This window comes from Ursus americanus, chromosome 29, assembly GCF_024610735.1.
Source record: "Ursus americanus isolate L20-20 chromosome 29, mUrsAme1.1.p, whole genome shotgun sequence".
Classification (NCBI taxonomy): Eukaryota; Metazoa; Chordata; class Mammalia; order Carnivora; family Ursidae; genus Ursus; species Ursus americanus.
Window position 1 is genome coordinate 15,262,828 of NC_142155.1, and position 10,468 is coordinate 15,273,295.

General features: G+C 34.4%; 1 pseudogene; it reads left to right on the plus strand.

Moving 5' to 3' along the window:
• The first annotated feature begins 3,858 nt into the window (after positions 1–3,858).
• LOC148107504 (ATP synthase F(0) complex subunit f, mitochondrial pseudogene) lies at positions 3,859–4,115 on the plus strand (annotated as a pseudogene).
• The last annotated feature ends 6,353 nt before the right edge of the window (positions 4,116–10,468 follow it).

Genomic DNA, 10,468 nt, shown 5'->3' on the forward strand with positions numbered 1-10,468 from the left:
TGGATGTTAAAGATGACATGAGTTACCTTAAATGTTGCATTTCTCCAATGATGCAAAGTTCACAGATTATCACAGATCTTATAGAATGAGCATTTGAAAAATTTAGAAAAAAGTATACATGGCTCCTCGAAGACATCGTGGCATCTCAAATTTAGGCCACAATCTACCTGCCAAATGGGATCACCAGGCCACTTCCTGGCTTCACAAAATGTACCACTGGGTCCTCTTGCCTGTTCTGCCAGTGGTGAGAGTTAATACACTTTGAACAAATCTGAACTCTAACTGGGTAAAACAATGCCAGAGTCAGAGTGCAAGGGTTTGATAAATTTGAAGTGCACATCAATTTACTCTTCTGCATAGGGAGGGAAGCTGCTAATCAAGTGATTTGCTGGACAGTCACTAAGGAAAACTGCTGTTTATGTATGGGGAGTGACACTGTGTCACACCTACCGAGACCCATGTCCCTGAAATGCCTCATGGCCACCTCAGATTTCAGCAATTTAGGAGACAAAATGATCTGAAATTATTCTCAAATTTTATTTTATATTTTTAAAGATTTTATTTATTCATTTGGTAGAGAGAGAGAGTGCGAGTGTGCGTTTTGGTGGGGGTTGGAGCAGAGGGAGAGCAGCAGAGGGTGGGGGAGAAGAACAAGCATCCTCTGTGCTGAGCATGGAGCCCTAAGGGGGCTCCATCCCAGGATCCTGAAATCATGACCTGAATCAAAACCATATGCTTAAACAACTGAGCCACCTAGGCACCCCGATTCTCAAATTTTAAATGTGTGATAAGTTTGGCCCACAGACATGGCACTGGACGTGGACTGTGGCAGAAACATTTAAACTTTCTGCAACATTAGTTCTATGCTAAGTCATAATAATTTCAAAGTCAAGGTAGATAATGTATCTGATACTCTGGCTTCACAATTCTTTCACCCCCTCTCCCCCAGTGACCATTACCTAATCCCTTGCTCATTACCTACCCTTGTCAATATCAATAGCTGGCTACTATAATCTCTTTATCGGCTTGGTTCTCACGATACCACCTCTATCTTTCCAGCTCACTCTTTTTATTATCCCATCTCTGATAACTCTTGGACACCACTCGAATGTATTATCCATTGACCCAGCTACATTCGTAATGTCCAGAGCCTCTGCTGTCTTTACTCCTCCCTTCACACAGGTTAAATTCTATGTCCCATCATTTACCTACTCCCTTGTATGCACCCTCAACTTCCCTGCAACTCTCTCCATTCACCATATGCACCTGATGAAACTCCAACATTTAGTTTAACCTAAACCCCACCCATATTCCACCTGCAAACCCAGTGCCTGAACATGGCTGCCTGAAGGTTTTAATTTAAATTCATGACCATTATCCTCAAGGAGACCATTCAACTCAGCAGCTATTTCATGTACTATCTCTCCTTAAATCACCAAGATCCCCTTCTAATCTAATTGCCAGTTAGCTGGTATCCTGCTTCCCCCCCAACTCCCCGCTGAGAAAACTGAAGATGTGAGAAGAGAAATTCTTTATCTCCTGAATATATGAATCTCCTCGCATGGGAAAAACATACTCTGCCTTCTGGATGAATAGTTATTGCCATTATCAAAGGCCAACTCTTTCACCTCTGTATTAAATCCTTTCCACTCCCCTCTATGAAAGGAAATCCACTGGGTGAGTCATATCAACTTTATGTTCTAGCATCAATTTAAAAGATTGATTATAAACATAGAAACATATTCCAATCTTATTAAAAAATCACTTTTAATACCACCTTCACCTCCTGCCTCATCTTTCATCACCACCCATCACAGAACTCCTTAAAGGGGTTGTCAGTGGGCATTGGTTTAGGTATGGGTCTGGTCCCCAGTTGCTTTCCTCCATTCTCTTATGAACTTCAATCTGCATTGTTACCACTGTGCCCAAACTGTACGTATTGGGTATCATATCCTCTCTGTCCAATCTTATGGCCAGTATTTAGAACTGGACATACTGCCATTATCAGTATCATTTGGTATCTTCAGTCACTCTATCTTTGACCAAAATAATACTTTTTAATCCCATAAGAGAGTTTTAATATCTTCTTATTTTGTGAGGCCTTCCCTGATCTTGAAGACAAGAGGAGTCCCTTGCCACTACACGCTTCCATAAAATGTTTGATTGTTTTCCCCAGCTTCTCTTGGTATTATTTGCATACTGCATGAATTTTCTACATCTTCTCGATAAAATCATGTCTGTTTATAGTACCATAATTCCAGTGCTTAACACACTGTTGGCATATAGCAATTTCTCAATAAATATTTTGAAGTGAAGAAATGAATGCACATTTATTTTATAAGATATTTCCTGTTTCTTTTCTCTGGCACTTCTGACACCCTATCAATTTTATTCTGATAAAAGAGAATAAAGAGCTCCAGAAATACTTTACATATTTTGGTTCATCCTCCTGTCTAACCATGATATCAAATAACAGAAAAACCCAAAATAATACCTAGTTACTTTGCTAATGGAGTAGGGATAAAAAGAGTAATGTTTAAATAACATTCCAGGGTAGTATGTGATCTTGCATAGGTTAGGGGTTATAAATGTTTCAGACAGAACAATTTGAAATATTATCCAATATCTCTGTTTATGAAATAAATCTAAGTTGATTAGTTAGGCTAGTGCTTACAAATTTGGTGATACTTCCATCAAGAGAAAATGGACATCAAGGCACTATCATAATTTGTGATTCTAAACCTCTTTGTTATTTCTTGAAGAGCCGGGTCAAATTGAGCCTCAGAGTCTTTACACATTTCTGCCTCTGGGACTCTTTACACAGATCTCTGTCTGGTTCATGTTTTCATTTCCTTTGGTCTTCGCTCAAATTAAAATTGTCCTCTCCCTAATACTCCCTCGCCAACTTTATTTACTTCATAGTACTTATTATCAACTAACATACTGCATATTTGACTCATACATTTTTTTTCTTCGGCTCTTCTCTCCATTAGAATGTAATCATCACATGGGCAAGGATTTCTGTTTCCTTTATTCACTGTGATATATACTATGACTTAAAAAACATCTGGCACAGAAAAACACTCATTATATTTCGACTGAAAGTAATGAACATACCTTTTAGTGTCATTCCTTGAAAAGCAACACAACAGTTACCTGCTGAGGACACTTTCCCCCATAAAATAAGCATATGTTAATTACAATAAAATTAATTATGTTAAATTCAATTACAGTTAGTTAAGGTTCATCTGCCTGAGGAAAGTTGCATCCTCATCTCAAGGAATCTGTGAACCTCTTTAGAGGGGGTAACAGGATTGAATGATTATCTCTATCTTTCTAGAAGTTTTTGACTCGTTTGTCCAGTTTAGGTTTGACTCCATCATCCAAAGCTTTTCCTTTGATGCTTACCTGAACACAACCATCAAATCAATACAGCATTGTCTTTTATCTTTACCAAGCAAAAATACAATATTCATGGGGCACCTGGGTGGCACAGCGGTTAAGCGTCTGCCTTCGGCTCAGGACGTGATCCCGGTGTTGTGGGATCGAGCCCCACATCAGGCTCTTCCACTATGAGCCTGCTTCTTCCTCTCCCACTCCCCCTGCTTGTGTTCCCTCTCTCACTGGCTGTCTCTATCTCTGTCAAATAAATAAATAAAATCTTAAAAAAAATACAATATTCATGACATTTTTTATACATGACAATTTTTTGTATGACTAGTAAAATTTACTAAACTTTAAATGACCTGGAATACATCACAGAATTGCTAATAACTGATTGCATAGTTAACATTCTTGTTCTTAAAAGTACCCCAACTCAAGTATGTGGCTGGCATAGAGAACACCCAGGACTCCAAGATGACATCACCCATACCAGTGGAGGAGAAGAAGATCCTGGATGTCAAACTAGGAGAGCTGCCAAGCTGGATACTGATGCGGGATTTCATCCCAAAGGCATTGCTGGAGCGTTTCAAAGAGGTTACTACAGGTACTACAAGTATGTCAATGTGAAGAAAGGGGCGTCGCTGTGATTCCTATGATGCCAGCAGTTGATGGGCTTTTCAACTACTGTCATTCTTACAGGGAGACAGGAGCAGCTACTCAAGTACCACTGAAGGGGGCCCAGTGTGGATGCACATTCTGCACTCCTGACCTCGACTTCTGCCTCGCATCTATGAATCCTTGCACATTCTGATTGAGAATTAACACCCAGTGAAAAATGACTGGTACACGGTGGTGGGGGGGGGGCAGTACTCTAACTCATTTCCCCAGCAGAGTTTCTGGGTCCCTGCCATGTTGGCTCATTCTCCTCTGGTCTCTCTCTCTCCCTGTTTCTCTCCCCTCTCCTCAACCCCAGACCTACATTTCTACTTACATAAACAAAACCAAGCAGTTTAAGATTTTAAAAATTTTGTCTTCAGTCAATGCAAACCCTCACGGTTATTTCTCAAGTTGTTTATCAAGATGCGTTCCTAACAAAGTCACTTCTTACCCCAAGAGAAAATCTGGTTTACATCATATTTACTTGGTATAAATTAAAAAAAAAATCGCACGTACTCGTGTAACACAGAGTCAATCAATGTGGGCTATTTTACTTTTTCAATTGTGCTTCCCCTTAAAATACATACACTCACTTTGCTGAAACCACCAAGAGGCAGCTGTGTGGACAGATGGCCTGTGTTGACTACAGTGTAATAAACTATATTAAATGCAATTAACACATTTTCTTACTTCTAACAGGAAGTAGTTGAGTGTCATCTATTTCAGACCAAACTACCTTTTGGGTGTATACATGTATTCATAAATCTTCAGATGCCATGAGTTTTTTAAGTGAGCACTTCTGTCAGCATTTATAAAAATGTCGAAACTTCTTGATCATAATTACTGCTAGTTATAAAAAAATAGAGAAAAATTATCTACACTGGTCATAGTCATTTGGTCAGGATATCTTTGAATAGTAGTTGTACTTTAGTAATTCATAGTTATTTGGAGTTTTTGTTAAACATTGTTTGAAAAAAATTATGTTTACTAAAGTAGCAACCAAATTTAATTTATATGAGACAGTTGCAATAAAGAAAAAATATATTTACTTTTTTCCAGAAAAATTTCTATCAATAAGGTCAGGTAAAATTTACAAAAATTTAAAATGACAGGTTCATGGAAATTTCAATGTGATTAAACACTATATGCTCTAAATTAGTTTTCTGAGTAAATATTAGTTCATAGAATGTGCTCCAAGAGTCTAAGTTATGAATGACAAGTTATTATTTGACCAAACATTAGAGCTTATTGAAAATTTAAAAATCCAAATAAATACAATAAGTATTTGTTGACTATTTGCTACATCATTAAAAAAATAAGCATATCCCCAGTGTAGCTACTATCATTATCCTTATTCTGTAAAGGAGAAACTTAAATGCAGAGAAAGAGTGAATAAATTGCCCAGGATCACAGTTGGAGTGTTTTGGACTTTAGTTCTTAGCAGTCTGAATCCAAATCATGAGCTCTTCACACCATGCTACAAAGCCTGCCAATATGAGTTCCAACTGTCTTTTAGGAGATGAGATGTAAGACTGAAACCAGCCACTAAAGAATTTGAAAAGCATTTGTTGATGATTACATGAATTATAACTTTTTCTTTGTATAAAATGGACACTTTTCATAGTCACCCATATGAACATTCAAATATCATATATATTACTTAAAATAAAAAGCAAATAAAATCTATAAATGTTGACTCTAAATGCTCCAGTTTGAAAATTAATGCGTAATATCAATACCTATAATTGATGTTTAATGTGGCATTTAGAAGGAAATAATATCATTTTAAATCATTTTTAGTAAAGATCTAAAAATCATAATAAAAAGTATAACATAATTTAAAATAAGTATAATTGATTCTTTAATAATTTACATGATGAAATGGTCTGAAAACTATTTTTGGACATTATTATGATATACAACTCCATTTTCTACAAGGCCCATACTTTTCTATCTTTGCTGTTTAATATTATGTACATATTTAAAAACCAGACATCATTAAACCATCTAACTGTACATGGAAATATGTATTACTGAAGTGACTTGTTGTATATTTGTATAAATAAATACAAGCCATGTCAAGAAAAAGAATTCTCTGGAAGAGCTACCATTAGCTTTTACTTTTTAATATGTTCCCTATTAAAGTTGTAATCTGTAGCTTTGACATAAATATAGAAATAACAGCAACTTTAAAGCTAAACAACTACCTATAATATCATATCATTAAGGAGAACTAAAGCATTCTGAATTACAACACACGATGAGCATATTTTAAAGATTTGAACGCAGCACCTTTATAAAGAGTACCTCTTTAATAGAAATGTCAAAAATATCTATATTTATTTTTCATTTTCACTTACATTTTAAAATGTCAAAGGGGATATATTTTGGATTTAAAATTTCTTTGATGTTCAGTATTGTGAAGAAACGGAATATGTGTTATGAGATCAATCATCGAGCATCAAGTTTACTTAGCATTTGATGCCACCATTGTTAGTGTTACTTTGAAGGATGTAAATGAACCGAGGTAAATTATTCGAATCTCCCATCCAAAGGCTGGAACTCTAACGCATCCTCAGCATTGTGATAACAATAGGGAATCTAGAAAAAGTAAGCTGTATAATTCTAACCTCAAAGTGTTTATAGACTCTGTGAAAAAAAGACTAATGCACATAGACAAATAGCAACAATATGAGAAAAATATACGTGAAGGTATGAATTACAGTTGCTGTAGGGATTGCAAGAAAAAGTCCTTGGTAACAATTTATGGTGACAGATGTTAACTAGACTTATTGTGGTGATCACTTTGCAATATACACAAATATTGAATTATTATGCTGTTGTATACGTGAAACTAACATTGTATGTTAATTATATCTAAATTTAGTTTAAAAAAAAAGATTTTTTAAGACTATGTTCGTGATGGTAATTGTACCCTTGCTCTTCTTTTTGTTTGCAGTGGGTGATTTCTCCTCCTCCAGTTTATCTCTTAAAATCATACTGATTCATTTCAACAATCTCAGTTTCTGTCTTGGCCTTCAAAAAAGCAAGGTAAATGGTATATTATCATCTTCCTTCTACTCTTTACAACATATTTCTTCATAACAAAGTTAAATTCTGTGTTCTTGTTTCTTTCATGTTACTAAATACCTGTTATCTTCAAAGGTCTTCAGTCGTTTCATAAACAATAAACACACAAGAGCATATCAGTACTATTAATCTTTGTCCATGGCCCTTTCTGGGTTTAAAATGCAGATCCAGGGGCCCCTGAGTGGCTCAGTCGTTAAGCATCTGCCTTTGGCTCAGGGCGTGATCCCGGAGTCCTGGGATCGAGCCCCACATCAGGCTCCTCCGCTGGGAGCCTGCTTCCTCCTCTCCCACTTCCCCTGCTTATGTTCCCTCTCTCTCTGTCAAATAAATAAGTAAAATCTTAAAATAAATAAATAAATAAAATGCTGATCCATCTATCTGTTAAAAATCCGACCTTTCTTAAAGGAGTAAATCCATGAGGAAATCTCTATTCATTCTTAGAAATGACAGCTATCAACCTCCTCTTGCAAAACAATGAGTTTGTAACCCTCATATGGTGCTGATGAAATTAAATAGATATATAGAGATATGTAGACATACATATAGATATTACTATAGTTTTTTTTTTTTTACTAACTTGTGTGCTTTCTGAGGCCTGAGACTATAGCTTATACATCATGATATAAATTACTATACTAAGCCTAATGCCACATATAGGAATATGTGCTTAATACATTGAAAAATAATGTGAAGAATGCTGATATATATTTTAATTTGTCACTTAAAAAATAACAGTGTTGGGATTCCAGGGTGGCCCAGTCAGTTAAGCATCTGCCTTTGGCTCCGGTCATGATCTTAGGGTCCTGGGATCGAGTTCGGCAATGGACTCCTTGATCAGCAGGGAGCCTGCTTCTGCTGCTCCCCCTGCTTGTATTCTCTCTCTCTCTGACAAATAAATAAATAAATAAAATATTTTTTTTAAAAAAAAGCAACATTTCCCTTAAAACATAGGCTGATTATTTTAATGAAATTATCATTTTAACTGTACAAAAAATGTTCTTTAATGTCTTCAATGGTGTCTTTATAAGATCTACCTTTAATGCCTTATTTAACTTTCAGAGACTTCCCAAAATCTTTAGATTGGACTTAGGAGATGCTTACCTGAAAAAAGTTTCCGAGTCAAGGGAGATTAAAAGACAAAGGGTCTTATCATCTGTATTTCCTGCAAAGATCAAACTGGCATAAAGATCTTAAATTTAATTTAATTGTATCATTATCATCAGCATCAGCACCATCATCTACTAATCATCTAAAATGAAACCAAGTGGCTCGTTAATTTTTGAAATTTCTTTGAGGAAAAATATAATTAAAACATTAATTTTAAATTTAATTTCATTACTATAAATCTTTGGATGATGGCTACTATTCATGATTACATTTCTTAAATATCATTAGTTCTAAATTAATTCAGATTCTTTACCTTATGCTATACACTGAGAAGATAGTTTTTATATGGAATAAAAACTCATAAAGAAATGCCAGTTTGAAATTCTAGGATAATGATTAAAAGGTCTGGATGGTATTGTTTAGACTAACAATCAAAAGGCAACTGGGTGGCTTAGAAAGTAAGTGTCTGCCTTCGGCTCAGGTCATGATCCTGGGGTCCTGGGGTCCAGCCCCATGTTGGGCTCCATGTTTGGTGGGGAGTCTGCTTGTCCCTCTCCTGCCTCTCTCACTGCTTGTGTGCTCTCTCTCTTTCTCTCTCTCTCTGTCTCTCCAAAATAAATAAAATAAATCTTTAAAAAATAAACAAAGCAATATGAGCTAAAATAATGTCTAAATGACTTCAATTTAACAAAATGTAAATATTGACAACACTCAGTATTGAATGTTCTTACAGGTTAGGAAGGAAAATTTCAAAACTGCCAGGGGTGGTGTGGTTATATCTAGCATAATTACATCAAAATCTATTGAGCAGCAATTACATATTAGGTATATATCCCATTGAAATATTCCCATATCATTTCCCTATTTCAATTATTGTGAAAAAGAATATTCTTACCAGTATTATTTGGAGTGTTAAAAAGTCAGAAAATAAGTCAATAAGAATCTTTACATAAATTCTGGTTCACTAGCACAATTAAATGTTATATCTTTTATATTAAGAATATTAAAAATAATTTGTTAAAACCAAAAAATTTTATTTTGATAAAAAAACATTTTATGTATGTATATACGTAATAACACTGATGTCCATTCATTAAAAACTTCTGGAAAGATACATATAAAAAGTTCAGAGAGCTTGACTAGAGAATGAGATATAGACAGGTATACATATAGGATTAGGAAAAGATGTAGGTAATATATATTTCTATTTCCTATATATTGTAATTTTTAGATATTGCTGTGTTGGTGACTGCTGGAATCTGCTCTGGCTAGTTATTTGACTGAGACAACTAGCCAGAAATGAGAATTCTACTCAACACATAGTGATAGAGTATTTAAATGACTGAATTAGGCATTATTATAATTACCAGGATCAAAAAAATTTTTACTCTTTTAATACCTAATTAAATATGGAAAAGGATATAGATATGTATAATACATAATTAAAATTCTAGAGGTCATTCATAACTCCTGGTATTTCTAAAAATGCAGCTGATTACTTAATAAGTTTTTAAATCAATTTGAGAAAGTACTGTTAAAAAGATAATGCATAATTGATTTTTTGTATAAAAATTAATGCATAAAAATGCTTTAATTAAAATTAGAAATATACATATAGGTGTTAATACAGTATCAGGAGATAGTAGGTATTCAACATTTAGTTTATTATAATTATTTTATTACAATTATTGGATGAACTCCCGCAGTGCAAATTTTTCTAATTTACATGACAATTTTCTTCTTTTTTTCTACATGATATACATTTTTTTTAGAAACATAGTTCAAATGAATATATCTTTTTGGTTATTCCTATTTTTTGTGCTCTCTTCTCCTAGTGATGATGTTGATGGTAAGAAATCATTCATCTGATTTCTTCAAATGTTTGGTATATTTTTTCTGCTAATTTTCTGACAGTTACTACTAAAGGTTTTTTGTCAAGCTCCCAGTTTAGTCTTTCCATATGTTATACCCACAGCTGTCATTACTCCCCACCCACTATTTATGAGAATGATTGCTACTTAATTTTAAGATACTATTTTTAAACATCACTTATTCAGAGAGGTATGTCCTAAACAGTTAATATAATAAGAACTTCCTGGTAAGTTTTCTTATTACATGGTTATGTGAAACATATTCAGATCACTTAACTTGTGTTATCAAATAATTGTATTTAATTATTTGTATTCAATTTTTTAAAGATTTTATTTATTTATTTGAGAAAGAGAGAGAG